The sequence below is a fragment of the Lichenostomus cassidix genome, chromosome W (assembly GCF_008360975.1).
Source record: "Lichenostomus cassidix isolate B80296 chromosome W, HeHo_3.0, whole genome shotgun sequence".
Classification (NCBI taxonomy): domain Eukaryota; kingdom Metazoa; phylum Chordata; class Aves; order Passeriformes; family Meliphagidae; genus Lichenostomus; species Lichenostomus cassidix.
This window is the reverse complement of record NC_139510.1, coordinates 16,002,895-16,027,356: the sequence shown is the minus strand read 5'-3', so window position 1 is coordinate 16,027,356 and position 24,462 is coordinate 16,002,895. Positions and strand designations below refer to the sequence as shown.

The 24,462-nt window shown below is 43.2% G+C and overlaps 2 pseudogenes; both read right to left on the bottom strand.

The window, feature by feature from the left end:
* Positions 1 to 80: 80 nt before the first annotated feature.
* LOC146425576 (uncharacterized) lies at positions 81 to 1,737 on the bottom strand (annotated as a pseudogene).
* A 4,458-nt stretch (positions 1,738 to 6,195) lies between these two features.
* Positions 6,196 to 8,492, bottom strand: LOC146425575 (uncharacterized; annotated as a pseudogene).
* Positions 8,493 to 24,462: the final 15,970 nt, after the last annotated feature.

Sequence of the window (24,462 nt, the reverse complement as noted above, 5' to 3'; positions counted from 1 at the left end):
TTTTGGTATGTCAATACTGGATATAACACTCAAGGGCTTGCATGTATTAAATGTGGATGACAAAAGTTTCATTTGCTTGATCATTCGCCAATTATGTATAAAATTACAGACAGGATGATACTGATTAGGGAAAGGATCAGGAGAACGACGATTGGGTGACACAGCTTGTTCAGAATGCCTGTGGCAGTAGGTGACCACCCAAAAAGTGTGTCCCACCAATTATGTTCTCCATCCCTTTTCACTCTCTTCATGACCTTTTGTAATTTGTCTACATTATGGTGAACTGTTATTAGAGTTTTTTGTCCATTTTTCTTGATCTCTTCTAATATTTGAATATAATCTCGATGCTGCAGCAATTCTTTTGTATGAGTTATGTTCATTCCAATAGATACAGGCATTAGCTCATGAATCAATGTGAAGTTCGATTTCAGAATTTGGTGGGAAGTGACTGGAGCTAAGAGAAGTCACACCCCATGATTTCAGTAAAATTACAAACACAAAAATTCGTATGATTATTGGTATAAGCTATTACATTTCCTACTGTGATATTACTACAAACAGTTCTTAAGCATACACAACCCTTGCCAATGTAAATTATTACAGTTTCAGGGTTAATTTCAGGACGAATTTCAAAATGGCAAACCTTTTAGTCAGTGTCTAAACAAAAGTCTCGTGTTCTGATGGTGTTACTTTCACAGATAATTCCTAGTTGTTCCCACACAATGCAGGATTCCAGGTCTATTGTTTGCCATTTATCATTCACCTTTTGGGCCCATGCTCTATGCTCGAAAGGATAGAGTATAGTCCCATTGTGATTCAAGCCTAATGCAAAAACAGGATAAATCATAGATACTGAAGCATTGTGAATAGTTAACACATAAGCTGTAGCAGTGTTACTAACAGGATCATAGGTAGAATTTACTAACTTCCACCATGATTGGAGGTTCCTTTCAAAATTGTTAGCACTATCCCAAACTATTTTACTGATTTCTGCAGGAAAAATGCCTTCTTCTCCTTCTCTTATAATAGATGCGGCCACTGACTGCATCCACAATTGAGCTTGAATGCAACTGAGAGCCAAAGAAATATTACTTTGGGCCATACCGAGTGTGTCTAGAATCAGTTCATGATCTTTTATGTTTATTTTTTCCCATTTTGGTAACACATTGGACAGTAGCCACTGATGTGTTCCCAAAGCCAAAAGGGAAGATTGTAAAAGCTGTTGCATTTTTGTCAGATCGAAGGTTGTAGTAGCCAATTTGTTCAATAACACCTCCGAATCAATGCCATTTAGAACCCCCAGTCCGGTTCCCAAAATACCAGTCAGGTCTCTCAATGCTCGTCTCCGAAAAGATCTACGTAGCCAGGTGGTCCATCCCTCATAAGAGGTGCGCAAAAAGGGAGAAAAGGCAGGTTGAATTTCTGAGATATTATTTTGCATTAGTAATTCAACCTTTTTTTAGAGACCATTCTGGTTTAAATATCTGTCCTAGGTTGCAATATAGATGTATTTAAGTATTCTATTACCACCAGCTGTGGGCTGTTAGCTGTTATCAGCTGCTAATGACCTACCCTGGATGATAGACAATGAGCCATCAGGGACCTACCGCATGACTCATGGACTTATCCCATTGTGGGATGCTCTGCCCAGGAGGGAGGAGCCAGGTGTTCCCACCGGGATATAACCTGGCCTTGGAACTGCCTGAGCTAGCCCTGTCTACTGGGTTCCCAGAGGACAAGAGCTACCACTGGACCTTCAGCTGGAGACCAGACCTTCACAGGATCACCGCATGAACTGGACTACTTCAGTTGGACTGCTACTGCCACCCTAACCGGGTGTCAGTTTGTATCTGACCTTGTCAGTGCTTTTCCTTGTATTATTTCACTTATTTTTAATTTCAATCTTGACTTGTGATCTCCCACTGGTTTGTTTTTTAAACCAACACAATATCATTTGTTGTTGGCCAGTGTTTCCAATCACAAAGGGTCCAACTTCATAGATTTTTGGTTGAAGTGTTAATTTGGGGGGAATCGTAGGCTTTGAAACTTCTATTATTAATTCTCCCCAATATTTGGTGTCATTTTTTCCACACATAACCTTATGGGAAAATTTTACTGCAGTGAAATTTAACCAACAGTCCAAATTTTGAGTTCTGCATGATAGGATAGAGCCATGTGATCCAATACCATAGCTGTTTACTGGTTCCGTGAGGGATTCAGCCATTAATCGGCATCTTATATAGATGTCATCACCCTGAGTAATGACAAAAAAGGGTGTTTCCTTATTGTTTAAATCAAGGGAAATGTTTTTATTTTGGTGTGTGAGTGTTGCCACTAGGTTTGGTTTAGTCACAGCATTTATTTTGAACTTCTGGTTTAAACCTGATAATGATGGTTTCTTTGGGTCAAAAACCCACTCGCACACCACATAGAGAGAATTAACCATAGTAAAATTGAACCAGCAATCACCTTGCTCTTCCTGACAAGATTTGATAATTTCTACATTAATATTACTTGGGTCTACAGGAGTATAGTTGTCTGTAAATTTCTGGTGGCAACACAAGGAAAAAGCATCTTGTTTAGTACATTTCCAATCTTTAGTAGGACTTATTTCTTTTGAAATGCCGGGGCGAATTTTGGATGTCATATTGAAATCTGAAAAATAACCACGAACTGAAATATAAGAGGCTTTTTCATTTTGAAAACCAGATTCTACTTTTCTGCATCCCACTTGAATTTTTTCATCAATAAAACCAGGTAGGGTTCTAATCCACTCATTCTTATCCCAACCCCACTCGGATGAATGGTAAATTTCGTCATCATGTATTACGACTACAGCCAAATTTGGATGTCTGTTTTTAGGATAGTTCCCGAAAGAGCTAGAATATCCCAGAAAAGCTTGAGACCAAGGCCATTCATTATTATTTTGGTTACAGGTAAAAGGTGTAATGCAGAAAAGAAGAAGCAACCTAATCAAAATTTTGTAGGTCATTTTCAGATTTGAGTGTTCAATTTTTATTCATATTTCTTCTGTAGGAGTTCTCGAAGTCCCACGGGGTTCTCCTGCAAAAACAAAGAATAGAAAACTTGCCTTTTTTAGGCAAAAAGGAATTAAAATGATGGAATAATCCAGTGAGTATTAATTTTAAGTTCCTTTCCCAGGGCATTGGTGGCTATCCATACATGTTTATTTAAAGGGGTCTTTAGTACCAATGGTACACTTCCCACTGTAGGGAGTTCCACCAGAACTGGCTGACCTGAGAAATAGGATGATTCTTTAGAATCATCAGGTTCTTTCACAGATGGAGTTAGAGTAGGAGCTTTTGGGCAAAAAGCAGTGATCTTTGGACATCCATTTACCCCCCAACGATCATTTACACCTTTGACAGCTTCCCACAATTGGACATCCCAATTCCCCTCATGGGGTTTCAGGAGTTGTTTTAAAAGACCATTGGTCCTTTCTACTATTCCATTAGCTTGAGGGTAGTAGGGGGTATGGAAAACCCACTTAATTCCTTCAGTCTTTGCCCATTCTTGCACCACCTTGGCAGAGAAGTGAGAGCCATTATCAGACTGTATTTCCTGGGGTTTTGGAAAAGTTCCAAACCATTCTTTCAGTGCTTTCACGGTGTTGTCTCCTGTAGCCCTTTTGAAAGCTTCAGCTTGGACTAAACCTGATGTAATTTCAACACCAACTAGCACAAAATGTTTTCCTCCTGATTTTTTAAAAGGACCTATATAATCCACCTGCCAGGCATCCCATAAGCCTTTACCTTTTCTCAAATGCAAAGGATCATCCTCTAGAGGATGCCTTTCGAGTCGGGATCGACATTGCTCGCAGGCTGATATACAGGTTTTGCACATCTCTCTGGTAACTGGCCAGCCACAAGCGAGGGCTTCTCGATACAAGTCTTTGGCACAGGTGTGCTTACGCTTAACATGCAGCCACTCAAGCAAGCGCTCCCAATTCTCAGAGGTTTGTTCTTCTTTCATAGGAGCAAGTCTAGCCAGTTCATCAGCTTTGTTATTCCACTCTCCTGCAGTACTCCCATCTATCTGATGTGAAGCAACCCAGCCTACAGCAAAGTTGCCTTGGCTAGCAATTCTCAGAATCTCTTGCCACTTTTCCTTTTGCCACACTGGTACTCTGTTTACCTCCCATTCATTTTGTTCCCAAAAAGGAAGCCATTCAGTACATCCTTTAAACACAGCATATGAATCTGTATAGATATGAACAGGAGAAGGGTTTTGGGCTTCTCGTTGGAAAACACTCCACACTGCAATTAGTTCACCTACTTGAGCACTACCCAGTCCTTCGGTGATAATCTGTTCATCAGAGGAAGTGTGAAGGGCAACTGCTCTATATTTCCACACTTTCCCTTCTCTTTTGGCAGAAGCATCGGTAAACCAAGCATTTACTGTTTGGTCTTAGGAAAAAGGAGGGGCCACCCAGATGACTGAGGCAGGTTTGCCTTGGCTGATGTCCAGATTCTCTGTTTCTTGGATAGAAAGGTTCTTGGGGGCTCCTTCTGTCACAGAAAACACATTGCAATAATGCTCAATCTGTGCATACCATTTTCGTATGGAGGCTTTCTGTGCAACTCCTTCAGGGGGAGGAGTTCCAGCAGTGATTGCTCTTATTACTTTGAAGGGGCCTCTTAGCACAATTGGTTGATTACGTGCTATTTTCTCTACTTCAATGAAAGCCAGGCTTACCACAAACAAACCTTTCTCCCAAATAGTATACCTTTTCTCAGCATCCTTAAAACTGCAAGAATAAAATCCCACAGGTCGAGTTGGACCTTTGGGACCCCATTGCCATAAATGTACTGACAACCCTGATAAGGAAAAACCCCATTCTACCTGAAAAGGGTCTGTAGGATGGATAGGTCCCAAGGCTTGGTGTGCAGTAGCTTCAAAAACCAACAGTTGTAGTGCTTCATCTTGGACAGAAGTCCATTCCCACTTTGCACCTTTCCTGAGCAAATCATAAAGGGGTCTAGCCACAATGGAAAAGTCTGGGATGTGTTTTCTCCAAAACACTAAAATACCTAAAGTGTGTTGAAGCTCCATTTTAGACCAAGGCATTTTAATTTGATCTAAGGAGGTGAGAGTGTCAGGTGGGATACAGGTCATTCCTCCTTTCCACCATATACCCAGAAATTTTACTTCTTGGGAGGGTTTTTGGACTTTCTCTGGGGGAATTTGCAATCCCAGATTTTCTAGATGGGAAATTATATTCTGTTGAGTTTCCTCCACCCTCTCTATTTGATCTCCCCCTACTAATACATCATCGATGTATTGATAGACAGCAATGTCTTTGGGTTTTGGGATTTGCTCCAGCTCTGAGGCTAAAGCATGATGTGCCAATGTAGGGGAATGTTTATACCCCTGGGGGAGTCGGGTGAAAGTATATTGCTGCCCTTCCCAAGTGAAAGCAAAACGATCCCTATCTTCTGGTCGCAATGGTACCATAAAAAACATGTCCTTGACATCTATGGTTGCCATGATTGGATGAGCCTGTTCTTGAATAGATGTTACCAGTTCTGCTAAATTTGGGACTGCAGCAGTCAGAGGATCAGTGTTGGCATTTAGCCTTCGGAAATCAACTGTAAGTCGCCACTTCCTGTTAGGCTTTTTTACTGGCCACACTGGGGAGTTGTAAGGAGAATGTGTATTTATCACAACTCCCTGTTCTTTCATTTCTTGTATTACTGGTTTTGTGACATAACGACGAGAGGGAACTCACGGCAGTCTCAAAGTGGGTTTAAAGCAAGCTCCATTTTATTTCACCAAACGAGAAACTTATATACTGTTACAGATGTTACTAATTATAGTTACACACGTATCTGCAGTTTGTTCTCACACATTCAGGGATCCTCTTGGTGACTCCCTTTTTTCTTTCTCATAACACTTCTGACTCCCTAATCTTTCTCATAACACTTCTGACTCCCTATTCTTTCTCATGACATTCTTCCCACAGCTCAGAAACACAGCTGTGGTTCCCAGGTGTTAGTTTCTCATAACAGCTTGTTAGGATTTTTACTGAGGCCTGACTATGCTGAGGCTTTGCTCAGGCCTGTTTAGTTAGCATAAGTTTTGCTGGAAAACTGTGTTTTCCAACAGTTTTGTACCTTCCTTGGCTCCCAAAGGAAGGGGATACTGTTTGACATTAGTGATCTTGCTAAACGGTAGTGGTGGAGCTTCTTGCAACAATCTGATGTGAAGTTGTGGTATTCCAAAAGACCAGAGTAGTCCTTCTGTATCTTCCCACTGTCTCCCCTTAAGGACATTTATCCCTAACAGGTTGAAAGGAATGTTACCAATCACCATTACAATAGTAATTGGGCTCTCCTCCCCCGGTAGGGTTAACTTTACCGGAGCGACATTCATGATCTCCCTTGATCCCAAAGCATTAAGCACGGATAGATTCCGCTTTAAGGGAGAAACTCCACACCTCTTGGCATCTTCCTCAGTCAGGGCAGAAATTTGTGCACCTGTATCAATTAAAAAGGTCACTGGTGCACGTTTGGGACCCACAATAGCTGTGATTAACACATCTCCTTTTTCTGTTTTAGTGAGCTGTCTAATATAAATCCATTCTCCATTTCCCCGCCCACCACTAGGAAATGGAGATTCTAGTTTCCCTGTTCTAGGGAAAAAGTGTGTTTTAATGTCTTGTCTGCAGTCTCAGTGAAAGGGGGGGCAGAAGCTGTGACGGGTGCACTTTCTTTCACAGAGGAAGGTGGTTTTGTCACATGCCACTGAGTTACCAGTTTGCACAATTTTTCTAAAGGCAAACCATCCATCAAATCTCTAGGAATTCCTTTTTTAAGCCCTAAATGCCACCACTCAAGTCGGGCCGAAACAGGTTTAGGTTGTGACAGTTCCTTGGCAGCATCCATAGTTTTGCTGGGGCAGGGCAGTGCCTTTTTAACTCCTACTTGCCTGATACCTCTTGATCTCTCTTCTAGAGGCTTTATTAGACAGTATTTTCTGCTGTAGTCAATTAATTCTTGTGCTACCTCCCCCCATGTCCAAACTTTAGGTCTAGGGTGAGGTCTGTTACCTGGCGGGGCTGGTGTTAAAAAGTCAGAGGAACTAGCATAAGAGTCTGGATCAGTACTGCCTGTATTTCTGCTATTATCACCTCTGCGCATAAAACTTTCCAATCTTTCCACCGGACCCATTGACGCTATGGTTCTCTGAAGACTTATCCCCGTGGCTTTGAGTGACTCGGGGAGTCCCCTTATTAAAGGAGTCATAATTTCAGGGTTGACAGGTAACATCATTGGTGATTCACATCCAGGAATTAATTTTCTCTCATGTATCATTTGTAGGCAAGCAGCTTTATGTACACTTTCTAGTAATTGGTCAGCTGTGCCTATTATTGCCAAGGGGTCTCCCCTGTCCAGAGGGTTTAACCCTCCAGCCCAGTAAGCAGCACGCTGAGTTAGAGACCATGGGGCATGGCGATCACCTGTTGTTAAGAAAACTCCGTGGCCCCAGTAACCCTCAGCCTCCTTTTCACTCAATTGTATTTGGTCACCCCCAGTTAAAGACACACTCCACACATATTCTGTTTCAGATTCTTTGGTAAGACGCCCATATTCTCTTTTTAACTTTGCCAGTTCAGTGGCAGAATAGGGCGTTTCCTAGGTGGTTATGTGGGGGTCTGTATCTTCATCATTAAGATAAGAAAATTCAGTTTTGATTAAGGGTCTTAAATTAGGAGGATTTTCATCAAGTTTTTTCATCTGTTCTAATTCTTTTTGTGGATATATCGGGTTAATTGATCCCGATGATACTGTGTCTTGTGAACTAGTGTTCTGTGAATTAGTAGTATTCATAATACGATTAACTTCAAGAGCAACCCTTAATGAATGGTTTTCTTCCTTTTGGCGCTCTAATTCCTTTTCTAGATTGGAGATTATTTCTTGGTGACAACGCATCATGTTTTCTAAGGATTCTATGATTTTTTCTTCATTACTGCGCTGCCTATGACGGTCTTCAATGGCTGCGATCAAGCTGGCACCCAAAACAGAACAGACTATTGTCCTGCTTTTTCCTGGTAGTAAAAACTTAACCTTAGCCTCATTCTGTAGCAGAGAAATCCGATCTACTATACTCTGCATATTTTTCCAATTCTCTCGAGCCCAATCTTCCCCAATAGGAGAGGGTCGAGCACCATATTTAGCCAAAAATGTAAATAATACATCTTTATCATCCACCAACTGAGAATCTCTCTTCTCCTGTTTGCCAGGCATCTTTTTCCTTATACTGACTCAGAAATAAAACCAACAACAAAACCAACAACAAAAACAACTCAAATCCACTTGAGAAACATTTCTCTCTATCCTGATTCAGAAACAAGACAACCTCAAAAGAATATAACAACAAAAAACAGCTCAAAATCTATCCTGAAACAAAACAACTCCAAAAACAATGCAACAACAACAGCTCAAAATTCATTTGAGAAACAAATTCTCAATCCTGAAACAAAACAACTTCAAAAACAACAAAAACAGCTCAAATCTACTTGAGAAAGTTAGATACCTGCCAATGGCCACTCTTTACCCTTTCTCAGGTGTCACTAAAACAAAAATTTAACTCCCCTTTCTTTTTGCACTCCAAGTTCTGATAGCCGGAATCCCAATAGAGTCCTCAAAATGAGTTTTGAGGGTTTTTGCCCCTCAGCCTCTATCAGGATCCTGTCCGTGACGCCAATTTATGTCACGGTCCACTCATAAGCAGACATGTGATGGTTCATACCAGCTACGATCTCAGAGTGCAAAAAGAAAAGAAAACACAAAATCCAACAAGTCAAGGGAGTTAAATTTCAATCCAAGGGGGAACTTTATTAATTTGGCCTGTAAAGCGGCCTGCGATAGAGAGAGAAAGAGAGAAAATTGGGAAAAGATGGGGAGGAAAGGGAAGGAAAGGGGGCTATAGCTACCACCACGGGTCCACAGACATCTGGCGTCCCTGGAGTCCCGTCCAGTCGGCATTCCTTGGCCTCTGCAAAGATCGATGTGATCTTTCGGTGGGGAAGATCTTCGGATTCAGCCACTCCAGAGCTGTCTTTTATGCTAGTCCATACACCTGGTCCCTCCTTGCGACCGGCCTTTGCTCCCCCTTAATTCTTGTGGAGATATGCCAATCTCCACTTGACAGGGCCAAGGGAGGAGTGTCCGAGGCATGGTCGGCAGGTTTTTCACAATGGGTGTCAGGGCAACGGGTGCAAAGCCTTCATCACATACCCGCTTTGGCAGGCTCAAGGCCTTTGTTCTGTATCAACTCAGGCAGGTGCAAAGTCTTCGTTCCGTACCACCTTAAGCAGGTACAAAGCATTCACTCCATACCAGCTTTGGGTAGGCACAAAACATTCTCTGCATAAGTCCTGCACCTGTAGTTTCTGATGAGAAATGTTGAGACAGAACTCAATTCTTGGATCGACCCTTACACACTGTTACCTGGAAGGAAGGATCTGAGTGGCAAGTGCTCAAAGGCCATGAGACAGGCTCTGCTCAGTTGGTTGAATTGAAAGCAGTTGCCATGGCTTTTCAGCGGTTCTCTCAGGTGCCTTTGAATTTGGTCACTGACTCTGCTTATGTAGCAGACATAACCAAATGTTTGGATTGTTCACTTCTAAAAAGAGTCAATAATGCTGCTTTGTTTTCGCTATTGCAAACCCTGTGGAAGGCGATTCAGGCTCGAGTGCATATATATTATATTCTGCACATTCGAATCCACACCAATCGACCAGGTTTTATAACAGAAGGCAATGCCAGGGCTGACATGCTAGCCAACCCTGCATGGGTGGCACCTCAGCCTGACAAAATTGCACAAGCCAAGGCATCGCACAATTTCTTTCATCAGAGTTCACATACCCTGCACAAGCAGTTTCAATTGATGCCAACTGAGGCTCGTGACATTGTCAGTGCTTGTGCTGACTGCCACGGACTCGCTGCACCTCTGCCACCAGGGGTAAACCCCAGAGGTCTAAAGGCCTTGCAGTTGTGGCAGACGGATGTGACACACATTCCTGAATTTGGCCAATTCAAGTATGTGCATGTGTCTATTGACACTTTCTCCTCAGCTATGTGGGCAACTGCTCATACTGGAGAAAAAAGTCGTGATGCCATCGCCCATTTGAAATTAGCCTTCTCAGTCCTGGGGATGCCAGCCACTGTGAAAACCGACAATGGTCCTGCCTATGCCTTGCAGAATACGCAGCAGTTCTTACACTTATGGGGTGTAGACCACGCATTTGGTAGTCTGCATTCTCCTACTGGCCAAGGCATTGTTGAACTCGCTCATGGTACTCTGAAGCGTGTCTTGGAAAGGCAAAGAGGGGGAATGCATGGGGAAACACCACAGAGTTGATTGGAAAAAGCTTTGTATACAATCAATCACCTTACAGTGTCACCGAATTCGAATAATCCTGTGATTTTGAACCATTTTCTCTCATTGCAGTCATCAGGCGAGTTGCGTTTGCCCCAGGCGAAGGTATGGGTACGGAACCTACTTACTAACACCTGGGAAGGCCCACATGAGCTTATTGATTGGGGTCGTGGGTATGCTTGCGTCTCCACAGATACTGGGTGTGGTGGTTTTGATTGGCCCAAAACATCAGTGAAGTGTTTTTTAACATCTAGGAGAAATTTGGACTCCTCAGAAGCTGTTGTAGTAGGCCTGGGGAGGTGTCTGAGGGGTGGGGTGTGGCACAAAGATGGCTCCTGTGTGTCCTGAGTGCAAGTTCTGGAAGTTTTTACATCAAGTCCAGCAGAGCCAATCTCTGATGGCTCTGAAGGTGATGGACATGCTGCTGGCCAAGTTTGGGCCAATTGGAGGTGCTGGTTACGCCTCTGTGAAAACATATTTAAGAAAAAGTCAAAACAAAGCAGGCGCGCACTTCTTTCACTTCTTTGTAGTTGGAGGAGGAGGAGGTGGACGTGAAAATATGTAGAGGGAGAACAGCATGGAGAGTGCCAAGGTCAGTTAAGAAGGTGGGGGAGGAGGTGCTCCAGTGTTAGAGCTGAAAACTCTCTGCAAGCCACAGTGAAGGCCATGGGGGGGCAGGAGGTCCCCCTGCAGCCCATGGAGTCCACAGGAGTGCAGAAATTCTGCCCACAGCCCACGCCAGAAGGGCAGGTGGATGCCTGGAAAAGACTGTGAACCAGTGGGAGTCTCATCTAAGAGTTAAAACTGCAAAAGGCCTTGACTGAGAGAGATAGGCCTTGCTCCTGGCATGGAAGCAGCCTGGCCTCAGCTCGGGAGAGTCTGCACAGCACCTTATGGACAAAAGACTCATGTTGCAGCAAAAATTCGGGCGGGATGTTGCTCGTGAGATTGGACCCACGCCAAAGAAGTTCTCAGAGGACTGTCTCTCGTGGGAAGGACCCCTGGCTAAGTAGAGAACCTCTTTTCCTGATTGGACTGACCAGAGGACCCCTCAACCTGCCCCTGTCTGTGTTGCTGGTTTGGAAAGAGGGAAGGGGGGGAGGGGTGAGTGCAGAGACTGCTTCTTAAGAGGGTGGGGGTGAGAGCAGAAAACTGTCTGGAGAGAGAGAGAGAGAAAAAAGTAGAGATAAAGAGTATTTGTAGTAGAAGAATTGTAGTGATGAATAAATTTGAGAATCTGCTCTGTGGACTGAAAAGAGGCCCCACACCCTGCCCCCCCCACCTGGCTTGTGGATTGTAAAGGAGGAAAGGGGGTGAATACTATAGGTTCGTAAGAGGGAGGGGGGAGTGAACAAAATAATGTATGAAAAGTTTATTTTTGCCTTGCATTTATCCTCCAATTCTGTTAGGTAATTAAACACTTTTTGCAACTTTAAGCTTGAAGCCTGTTTGCCCTTTTTTCGTGCGTCCTCCTGGCAGGGTCCTGTCTCAAACCCACGACACTGGGGTGCGATGGCTGCCTGCAAAATGCATCTGCCCTGACCTGCGGCTTCTGAGACAGAACCAGCAACCTCAAAATAACAACCAGAATGCAGAACACCAACCAAGTGATCCTTCTGATGATGACCAAGAAGCTGGTCCTTCCACAAGCAGAGACTGAAATTTATTTTCTGGAGTCAGAAAGCAAGGATTTGTAATCATGTTTTAATTGAATTATAGATTTGTATGTAGAATTGGGTTTTATATATGCTTTATCTAGGGTATTGCAAAGAGTCTCTCTGTCCACCTTAAATCAGCATCTGGTTTGGGCTCTGTTCGGTGGCTGGCCACCGCCGGACAGACCCCTCCTCAAGTTTCAACCAGGCTCTGTTTGGTAACTGGCCACTACCAAGCAGATCCTTCATGCTGATCCACTGGGGCTCACAAGCAATGCCTTCTATTCTCAAATAAAAAAGGGGAGCTGTGGCAGCACTGACGCTTTCCCATGGGTATTTTCTCTTCTTCTTCCTGTGTTTTTATAAATAAAGTTTGGATGTTATTGAAATGGTCTCTGGAAAGATAGGCGGTTCAAGCCTGGCCAATTGGCCTAGGGGGAGGTTTTGAATTGGCCCGATCCGGACGACCTCTGAAAGTCTATATGTTTTAAAATTGATTAATAAATTCAGATTTGTGCCACCTGTGATCCTGCCTGGTTCTTTCACTCCGCTAGCGGTTCAACAGCGACACCTGGGTAGAGAAGCTGGCTTTGAAAATCCATCACGTAGATGCACATGTGCCTAAGAGTTGGGCTACTGAGGAACACTGCAACAACAAACAGGTGGATAGGGCTGCCAAAATCAAAGTGTCATAGGTAAATCTGGACTGGCAACATAAGGGAGAGTTATTTCTGGCTCAGCAGGCCCATGATGCCTCAGGTCATCAGGGAAGAGATGTGACACACCAATGGGTTCATGATCGAGGGGTGGACATAACCACGGACACTATATCCCAGGTAATCCATGATTGTGAAACATGTGCTGCAATCAAGCAGGTGAAGGGGGTAAAGCCCCTGTGGTATGGGAGGTAGTGGTCTAAGTATGGAGAGGCCTGGCAGATCAATTACGTCACATTCCCACAAATCTGCCAAGGCAAGCGTTATGTGCTTACAATGGTAGAAGCAACCAGTGGATGGCTGGAGATGTTCCCCGTGCCTCATGCCAATGCCTAGAACACCATCTTGGGCCTTGAAAAACAATTCCTGTGATGACATGGCACCCCTGAGAGAACTGAGTCAGACAATGGGACTCATTTCACAAATAGCCTTATAAACACCTGGTCTAGAGAACACAGTATCGCTATCAGGCACCAGCTGCTGGGAAAGTCGAATGGTGCAATGGACTGTTAAAAACTACACTGAAGGCAATGGGTGGTAGCACCTTCAAGCAGTGGGATCTGCATTTAGCAAAGGCTACATGGCTAGTCAACACCAGAGGTTCCACTAACTGAGCTGGCCCTGCCCAATCTGAACATCTGCATACAGCAGACAGATAAAGTCCCTGTGGTGCATATGAGAGGTATGTTAAAAAAGATCTTTGGATTAATCCCACCTTGAGCATAGGCAGACCCATCTGTGAGATTTTTTTTGCTCAAGAACCTGGTTACACTTGGTGAGTAATGCAGAGGGATGTGGAAACGTCTTGTGTACCTCAGGGTGATTTGAGTTTGGGTGAGAACAGCCTGTAATATTGAAATGCATATGCAACACTGGTTCCTGAATGTCACTTCCACTGCACGTTGCAACTACCATGGACAATGACAATGGACTGCTCCAGTTACATCAGTCATGGAGCCAATGAACTCAGTCCATATAGTGGAGGATGGTCAGTGGCTACTGAAATAATTGCATTTCTATATAGTTATATGTATATATTTTTACAGTTGAAAGGTATTAATTTGGGCATTAATCAGATTATATGCAATAAGAGGTGAATAATGTCCCAGGGGCTGCCTGGGTTTTTTAAGTCGGAGCACAGAAGAGCTGTCTCTTTAGCCTGGAGACTTTTGCTCAAGGCAGAGGCTCTTCTTCATCAGAGGTTGTCTTGGGCAGGCTTTTCTTGGCTTGCAACAAAAGCAACTCAGTAAAACTGCATTTCATAATCTGAAACTGTTTTGGAATGAATTTTGCAAACCGTGCCGACAGTGTGAAGCTTGAGCCACTCCCAGGGCTGGTCCACCCGACATCAGTGCCGAGAGAACATTCCTTTTACCCCCATACACCAGCAGCTCAGAGGACAGCAGCACCAACACCAGTGGAGTCCAGTGGGTGGCAGGAGGAAGTGGTAAGCGGTGGCACTGATGTCACACACACCAGTGTAGCAAGGCATCTCACCCCCCACAAAAGCTTATCTGTTGTTTGTTAAGTGGTCAGATAACTCAAACAGGACAAGCTGTCTTGTACTGAGTAATTTTGGCGCCATGGGGTTAACACTGCTCTGGCATCTCCCAACTGCCAATAAACATCTTACAGTTGAAGTGAGATCTGGCAAGATAAGCTGGATTTCTGACTGACAGACATGTCACTTTAGAACTATAAAAGTAACACCAAACTTTCACAAAGCAGAAATCTTCTATACATTTTCTTGGAAATGTGTGGAGTTTCTCCCGAGAGTAGGGACGCCTGCTTCATGGTTACTCCCCAGGGGTTAAGTGAAGGAATCTGTGTGCATTATTGTCATTTCAGTGGTAAACTACATTCAACTCCTAATCTATATTATTTCTTTGCTAGCTTTAATATAGGTACCGAGATGTCGTGCACTTTTATGTTATGCTGTAATCTACTGGTAGTTCTTTAGTTTTATACTGTGTAGTAAGTAATTCTGATTAAGATCTTTCATCTGTTATCTCCTCTCTGTTTAATAAATAATTTATTTTTATATATAGATCTGATTTGCCATCATTAGAATTGGTGGACCAGAGTGATTCCTTAAATTTAAACTGTTGCCGAAGTCTGAGGCTAAGGCAGGGCTTGTCTGAAGCTCCCACTCGTCCTGTAACAACCATCAATTCTTCATCTGCCCATAGAACTGCTACATAAAACCTACCTTACCAGGAGGGTTTTGTTTGGTCCACCATCTCTTCCCTTTGTGTCTTGGACTGTGTGGTTGCCTGCGAAGGCTGCCATCTTGGGACAGAGGGGTATTCTGCCATTTGAATTTCACTTTGTTCCCGTGGAGTTAGTGAGACAGCAATTTTGTATCTAGTGATTATTTACTGTTATTTTTTGCCTGTTGCAGTTTCGGTTGTTAGTAAACTGTTATTTTTTCACTTATATCTACTCGTATTTAGTTTCTCCTTATTGGTGGAAAGGGATTGGTTAATACTATAAGGGGAGGCAACTCATTCCAGAGTGCCTACCTCTTAAATTGTCTTAAACCAAGACACTAATGCATAATTGTGCTACCATATTCAAACACAGTGCAGCAACTTTTTCATATCTTACCTGCCACTACAGAGAAGCCAACGAGCAAAAGAGTAATGAGGTATGATCTTCTGTATGACAATAGCCATTACCATAGTTATCACCAGCTGTATACCTATCACAACCTGCAGAGAAATAAGTGAATAACAAATCAGCATGTTTAAAAAAAGGCACTGAAGTACTTTTTAATTTTTTTAATATTTTAAAAACACCTTCATATAGTAGGGATAACATTTTTGGTTCTTTTTAAACTGCAGAGAAAGAAAAGCAATATTGCATTAGTTTTCAAGAAATCCTCCAGAACGTGCTATAATAATCCAAAAAGAAAAGGCATTGTCAAACCACAAGAATAGTAATGTATGTAGTATCTGACAGCTCAAATACAAGATCTTCTCCATTTAACTGATGTTAGGTCACATTTCAGCATATTTCACAGGACATTATACCTTAAAATTACATCACTGATCACAGTCTTGCTTTTGGTGGGGTCTTAAATTCTGACATGTCTTATTAACTGACACTGCACAAACCAACTAAAAATTAACAGTAATTTATAAAATTTGCATTTATGACTCAAAATTTCATCTTTCTATTTATATGCAACATTTTCATGCTTAAAACATCACAAGAAAGAAAAAACAAACAACAAAAAGCAAACTCCCAAATGCAGCCATACAAGTGAAATTTACCAATATATGCAATTTAAAAACCGCCAAAGATAAAACAAAGAAATAACATCACCTTTTTAAAGGAATATGTTTTTCAAAATATTCTCTCATGAAAAGGAGCATATGCACATTTTCAATCAGCACACAAAATACCACATTTAAGTAGTGGTATAAGAATGTTTATATGCATATTTATTCCTAAACATCAACCTTTGGATATTGCTAGTTAATAATATCCTAATGACAAAATATATCCTATTAAAATGCCTTTATCTTGACCCCCATGTTTTTAATCTTATTTTCTCCCCCTATCTTGCTGAGGAGGGGGAGTGATGGAGTGGCTTGGTCAACCCACCACAATCCCCTACAAAGGGAAAGGAAGAAGGCAGAACAAGAGACCGCCACAATTTAACAATGAGCATTTGGGTGTGCTTAAAAGAATAAAGCAGTTTACTGGCTATGGAAAGGCAGCCAAATAGCCATTGAGAACTACAAGAACATTGCTAGGGCATGCAGTCAGGAAGGCTATGGCTCAGCTAGAACTGAAATTGGGCAGAGATGTCAAGAACAAGAAAGTGTTCTTCAGATATGTGAGCAGTAAGCAGAAGAACAGGGAAGACATAGGCTCACGGCTAAACAGGGCAGGTAAACTAGTCAGCAATAATGCTGACAAGGCAGAAGTTTTTAATACCTTCTTTGCCTCTGTCTTGACTAGCATAGCTGGACCCCAGATCACAGGATCAAGTAGCTACAATGCATGTGTCAAACCACCACTAATGGAGGGCTGGTCTGGGGCCTCTTGCAAGGGCTCAACCCACATAAATCTATGGGCCCAGAAAAAAATCCACACCAGGGTGTTAAAGAGAAGTGGCTAATGTTGCGAGGCCACTGTCTACAATCTTTGAAAAGCCATGGAGATCAGGGGATGTCCCTAATGACTGGAAGAGGGCAAATGTCATACCCATCTACAAGGGCCCAAAAGAAGACCCAGGAAACTACCGGCCCATTTGTCTTACTTCCATCCCTGGGAAAGTAATTGAACTAGTCCTCCTAGAAACTTTTACGAACCAAATGAAGCAGGTAATTGGAAAGAGCCAGCATAGATTTACCAAAGGCAAATCATGACAGACTAATCAGATAACCTACAACAAAATAACATCTGTTGACATACGAAGATCAGCAGATGTTGTTTACCTGGTGTCTTGGGGAATGACTCATAATGATGAGTCTCAGCTGTGATAACTGGGGGGGGTGGGGAGTTTGCTTTAGCATGCGTGTTCTTAAAGGCTACCTAGGCAGTCCGTCCCCCCCCCCATTCCGCGGTTCAGGAGATATCGTGTGAGAGGTGTAGTCTGTGACAAGACCTTGCGGGAGGTGGGTCCTGCCTGCCTTCTTTCTGCCAGGGGGTCAGCGTAGTCGGTTAAGTGGCTGCTGTGGGAACTTTTTTGTATTCGGCACTGGGACTTTGCTATGCTGCAATTCGGCACTACGAGTGAATCTGCCTGCTTCTCCCCTGCCTCCCTGCCACTCTGGAATCCAGAGCCGTCACGTGGGGCGCCGCCTGGAGCCAGGGCAGTCCGCGCCGGATCTCTTTCGGCATGGTGGCTCAGTGTGAAAAACGAGGTTCACTCTCCTGTTAGGATTAAAAAGGTTAATAAAAGACAATAGGGGAAAGATATAAGCAGAAGTATGTGGCTAGCACAGGTTTTTCCCATGAGAAGTTTTCTTGTGTTTTGTAAATAAAGATAAAGTTTGGATGTTGTTGGAACAGTGTCCCAGAACTTGGGCAGTGCAGGCCTGGCCAATCAGGCCTGGGGGAAGGCTTCTGACTGACCAATCTGGGTGACTTTTGAGAACTCTATATATGTGATGAAATCAAAACAATAAAGGTCATTCCTTCTTGCCACTGAGAACTGGTGCATTCATTACTCTGCTAGCTGCTCAACAGCGACACTTTTATCTTGATAAGATTAAGGGAATCCACAAGGCCAGAACTGACAGGCGCCGTGCTGGTGGAAGGAGCAAAAGCTCAAAGAAACAAGAATGGTTGAAGTGCAAATAGATTTGGGTTTTCTATTTGACCACTCCTTTCTCAGTCTGACTGAAATAGAATTCATTTTTCATATGAAGCCCTCACAGTGTTGTGCTTTGCATTGGTAGCTAGAAAGGTGTTGATAGCACGCCAGTGTTTTGGCTACTGCTGAGCAGCACTCTCTCTCTAGCATTTCTCCCTCCCCATCAAGGGACTGGGAGTAGGCAAGATCATGGGAGGGGACACAACCAGACCAGCTGACCCAAATTAACCAAAGGGATATTCCATACCATATGACATCAGCTCAGATATAAAAGCTAAGGGAGGGAGAGGAAACAGGGGACATTCGTTATTTACAATGTTTGTCTTCTGGAGCAACTGCTATGCATGCTGAACCCCTGCTCCCCGGGAAGTGTCTGAATATCGCTCACTGATGGGAAGTAGAGATTAATTTTTTCCATTTGCTTATGCATGTGCAAACTTTCCCTTTTCTCTTTTTTTTTTTTTTTTGCTTTAGTAAACTGCCTTATCTCAACTTACTAGCTGTTTTCCATCTTATTTTCTCTCCCCTGTCCCACTGGGAAGGAGAACGATAGAGCAGCTTGGTGGGCACCTAGCACCCAGCCAAGGTCAACCCACTACACTGTCCAAGACATAAGCAGTCAGTTTCTCCAGGAGAATGCTGCGGGAAATGGTGTTAAAAGCTTTACTGAAGTCTAGGTAGACAATGTCCATAGCATTTCCCTCATCTACTAAGTGGGTCCACCCTGTCCTAGAAGAAGACCAGGTTACTCAAGCAGGACCTACCTGCCTTTTCTAAACCCATGCTGTCTGGGCCTGATCCCCTGGTTGTCCTGCATGTGCCATGTGATGGCACTCAAGATGATCTGCTCCACTACCTTCCCTAACACCAGGGTCAGACTGACAGGCCTGTAGTTCTCCAGATCCTTCTTCAGGCCCTTCTTGTAGATGGGAGTCACATTTACTGAATTCCAGTCAACTGGAACCTCTCAGGTTAGTCAGGACTGATGACAAATGATTGAAAGTGCCTCTGTGAGTACTTCTGCCAGCTTCCTTGGGTGGATCCTATCTGGCCCCATAGGCTTCTGAGTGTCTAAGTAACATATCAGATCACTGACCATTTCCCCTTGGATCCTCCAAGTAGTCACTGTATCACATACCCAGATCTTGCAAATAATTCAACACCTACTTTTATATAGGACTTTGAAACTACTTATTCACTAATAATAACCATCTCCACCACTGCAAGATGCCAGCCTTGATGTGAAGTCAACAGTTATATGCACCAAGATTACTCACATAAATGCATGCCTGAAAAAGCAGTCAGTAGAATCTAATTTACAACTTCACCTTCAGAAATGCAATGCCAACTACTTACTTTCTGATGTAACAAATTGTCTTAGTTTAAGACAATTTATGGGATGGAGCCTGGGAAACAAGCTACTTTCCCTTAAGTTTTAACCACTCCCCTTCCACCAATAAGGAGAGACAAATGCAAGAAGATATAAGTGAAAAAAACCCAGTTTACTAAAAAACAAAACAGCAACAACCAGGATAACAGTAATAAGCACTAGAAGATGGCAGAGCAGGCCTGCCCCAAATATGGCAGTGTCCGTAACCAACCGTATGGCCCAGGGGAAAAAGACAAGATGACAGAGAAGCCCCACTCAGCTCAACCTTCCCCCTGGAGTGTCAGTTTCCCTGGTGCTGGCATTGTCTGGGACAGCTCTGAACCAGCAATGTCAGTTTCCCTGCTTCTTTGTGGCTGGCTGGACCCAGTTGGTGTCAGTGCTGCAGTTCCGTGTCGCTGCTGCTTGCAGAGGGGTGAAGAAAATGGACTTGTTGAGCACCGAAACCTGCAGCCCTGGTACCGTCGGGTCCTGCTCGGCGCTGCAGCCCTGGTCCCATTGTCAGTGGCGGATGGAACTGGGGCAGCAGCCAGAACTTGTGAAGAGTGAAGAGGGGTCCCACTTTTCCCAGTGTGACTGTCCCGAGCAGCAGCAGCAGCGAAAAAAAGGTCTGAAGAAAACGTCCTCCCCCAGCTCCAGAGATGGAGGTTGCCCCTGGCACCCGCAGATGAAAAGGTATTGCAAAATTCTCCAAAGTCCAGAGAGAAGTAAAAGGAACGAGAGGGAGATTTCTTTACAAACTGTGGGGCCTGCTGGTAGACAAGGGCAGATACTGATAGGTGAAAGAAGCAATGGGAGGAACAATAAATTCTATAGGAATTCCATTAATTGACACAGACTGCTACTCACCCAGGGCTGTGTTAAATCCCTGGACTTAGAGAAAAAGAACAGAGACACAAATAAAATAAGGAGGGGGGGGAATGTACATTAGAAGTGGGTCTGTATTAGGCAATTCAGGAAGTCTGTACCTCTCGAGTACCTCAGCCAATGGGGAAAGAGAGAGGGAAATGCAGCCAGGAAATTAGGATAAAAAGGAGACTGCATCCTCTAGCAATTTGAGAGACCCCATGGGAAATGCCCATGACCTCTCCTTGTATTCATGAATAAAGTTACAGGACTCCTCTGTCTCCTTTTTGGACATAAACCTCTAGTGTTTGTGGATTAATTTTCCTGACAGAAACAAAAGAGAGCTTCTGCCACCTGCCCCAGGGCACTCTTAGCAAATGAAAGATCACTCAGTGTGCCTGTTCCCTGTCTCTTAAAGGGACTCTTCGAACCCCCTCCCACCTCCACAAGCCCGGGGTAAAACACGCCAGTTCTGCTTCCGGCCCCCTGGTCTTAAAGGGACAGTAACACAAACTGCGCAGATTGAAACAGAGGAAAAATGGAATACAATACACATTTTTTGGGTCACCCAGGACACAAGTATTGTTTAAAAATCTTGTTTTTACAAGTGCATTCTAGTATCCTATAGATTCTGTAGATATTAATTCAAGGCACATCAATTTAATTTTTTTAATAGTAGCATACTAAACTACTAAACCTGCTAAAAAGGCTGCAAATTTTCAAGTGAGAAATGGAAAAGCTTTTGTTTTAGCAACTATCAGCAAGGTCTCTAGGAGAATAAAAGGAATACTCATCTGGTACAGTTGAAAAAATGTAATGGCATTTGTTAAGTTTAGAAGCTGAATGAACACAATGTATTTGAAATGCCATTTAATCGATAACAGATTATTGCTCTATTAGACTGGACTTTACATGCAAAATATTTCATCCATATGTGCATGCTCAAGCTGCACTAATAAAAACAAGACAGTACTAGGCTGAAATGCAAATGTAATTCAAAATTGGCTACTATATCATATAAAATATTTTATAGGATTGCCAAAGAAGAGAGCACTCACTCTATCGAGTCTTAAAATGAATGCTTTCTGTGAAAAGATTACTTTTACAAAACAGTTGGAATGATAGCTGATATGGTTGACAATCTGATATTTAAAGGCTCTAAGGCATGTACAAATCTTATAGCTTGTAGGCATAAAGTATGCACAAAGCTAGCTTTGGGCAAGACATCTACATCAGGAGGTCTCTTCAAAGTTTAGAGGTGTTTTGTTTTCACATCTCAGTTTTCCTAAATTTGTTTCTTTCTTCCTACCACTGTTTAAAGCACAGCAGAGAAGAAAAAAAGATTCATAGAGTGGCATGAAGAACACACAAGGAAGTCAGGACTACCATTGAACTGCTCACCTTCCTGGGCCTTTCCCACCTGAAAGTCACTTCTCTTGACCAGTATCTTTCCACATGTTCAAAGGAGAGTCATAAACTGCTAGACTGAAGTAGTCAACAACAGCACAACTCCCATTAAGGTATTTTGTTTAAAAAGAAAATTACCTTACAGCCAATCAATGGCATTGTAACAGTCCTATTTATTTTTTTCACTGAGGTTCTCTACACATTGAAAGGAATAAGGGAGTGTCTTTACAAACAAAAAAACTGCTGGTAAGATAAGACCTGAGTCTGCTGGTAAGATAAGACAAATACTGAGAGATAGAAGAAACAATGGGAAGGATTTCCATAGGAATTTCCCTAATTTGACTTACCCAAGACTGTGTTAATGAACTACAAGAACAGAGACATAAGAAAAAGAAGAAAGGGGGGATATGTATTAAGGGGGTCTGCATTAAGCATTCCGGGAAGCCTGTACCTCTTGAGTACTTCAGCCAATGGGGAAAGAGAGAGGGAAATTCGGCCGGGAAAGTAAGATAAAAGAAAGAGGCTGCGTCCTCTAGCAATTTGAGAGACCCCATGGGAAATACCTATGACCTCTCCCTTTATTCATTAATAAAGTTACAGGACTCTTCTGTCTCCTTTTTGGACATAAACCTCTGGTGTTTGTGAATTAATTTTCCTTACAACATGAAGACTATACAACTCTCTGCTCATGACTACTAAACAAATCAAGTTATTACTGTAGAAAACTCATGACCAGAATAAAGGTATTTCTAAAATCACAACTACCATTACCACTGAAGCAACCAATATATGATATCCATTATGCAGAACAATAATATATACTAAATGTATTATTAAATTTAAAGATCTAGATCAAAGCAGCAGTCCAAAGAATCTGATCTATGACAATGGAAAAAACCCAAGGTGAAATTATGGTGAAAAAAGAATGTGAGGTTAATATTATTACAATTTTTTTTAATCCAGTTTACCCATATTTTCTCAATTAATACATGAGCAAGAACTATGGAAGCTGTTACTCTCCAGAGTTATTTTTAAATAGAAAGTTCTGCCATTAAAAATATAATTCCAAATACAAAGATAGAACTGAGGAAGAGATTGACTGGCAGAGCCATTCTCTACTTGCCCTGAGGCAAATGTACTGCAGGAAGTGGAGGATCCTCCCCCCTCTCTACAACAGGCAGGAGGGGACCTAGGAGACGGGCAGGATGGGGGAAGGGGGAATAGAGGCAGGTCCTTGCTTGGGGTGGCAGGGGAATTCCTTCACAGCCTCCCTCTGCATCCCACATCCCCCTACAGAATAGGTATGAGGCTCTGGAAACTGAGGGCCAGGAAAACAATGGTCTTAATGAAGGACCACCTAGGGAGTTGCCTAAGCAGAATCATCCAAATAGATGTATTGCAACCAGCTACAAAAAGGAAAAAAAGAAGGGTAATTATTATGGGTGATTGCCTACTGAGGGAAATGGAGGGCCCGATATGCAGACTAGACCCAACCCACAGGGATGTCTGCTGCCTCCCTGGGGCTTGGGTAAGAGATGTAGCCAGGAAGCTTCCTGATTTGGTGTGACCCTCTGACTATTACCCTCTCTTAGTATTCTAGGTGGGTAGAGATAAGATTGAAGGAAGAAGTCCCAGGGTAATCAAAAGGGACTTCAGGGCACTGGGGCACTTGGTTAAAGGAGTAGGTACACAGGTAGTTTTCTACTCAATTTCTTCAATATTAGAGGAAAATACTGAAAGTAATAGGAAAGGACAACTGATTAATACAGGGCTAAGAGGCTGATGCCATAAGTGGAATTTTGTGAGTTTTGACCATGAGGCAGCTTACACAGCACCAGGCCTGCTCATGTTGGATGGGGTACACCTGACTCAGAGGGGGGAAAGGATTATGGCCCAGGAGTTAGCAGGGCTGATTGAGAGGTCTTTAAACTAGGCTTGAAGGGGGAAGGGGTTAAGACCAGGCTCACTAGAGATGAGCCCAGGGGTGGCATGCCTGTGTTGGGGGTGAAATCCATAGACCAGCTGAAGTGCATCTACACCAATGCATGCAGTATGGGCAATGAGCAGGAGGAGCTGGAAGCCATCATACAACGGGAAAGTTATGATGTAGTCTCTATCATGGAAATGTGGTGGGATGACTCACATGATCTGAGTGCTGCAATGGATGGCTATAAGCTCTTTAGAAGAGACAGGCAAGAGAGGTGGTGGGGTTGCTCTGTATATTACAGTGTGTTTTGATTGTATTGAAATTGACGATGATGAAGATTACAAGGTTGAGTATGTCTGGGTAAAGATTGGGGGAAGGTCAGCAGGGTGGATGTCATGGTGGGAGTCTGTTACAGACCACCCAACCAGGACGAACAGGTAGACGAGGCATTCTACAAGGAGCTGGCAGAAGTTTCACAGTCACCAGCGCTTGTACTCATGGGGAAATTCAACTTGTCAGATGTCTGCTGGAAATACAACACAGAAGAGAGGAAGCAGTCTAGTAGGTTCCTGGAGTGTGTGGAAAACAACTTCCTAATACAACTGGTAAATGAACCTACCAGAGGAGGTGCCCTGCTGGACCTGTTGTTTGTGAACAGAGAAGGACTAGTGGGTGATGTAGTGGTCAGTGGCCATCTTGGCCATAGTGACCACAAAATGTTAGAGTTTTCAATACTGGGTGAAGTAAGGAGGAGCACCAGCAGAATTTCCACCTTGGACTTCCTGTGGGCA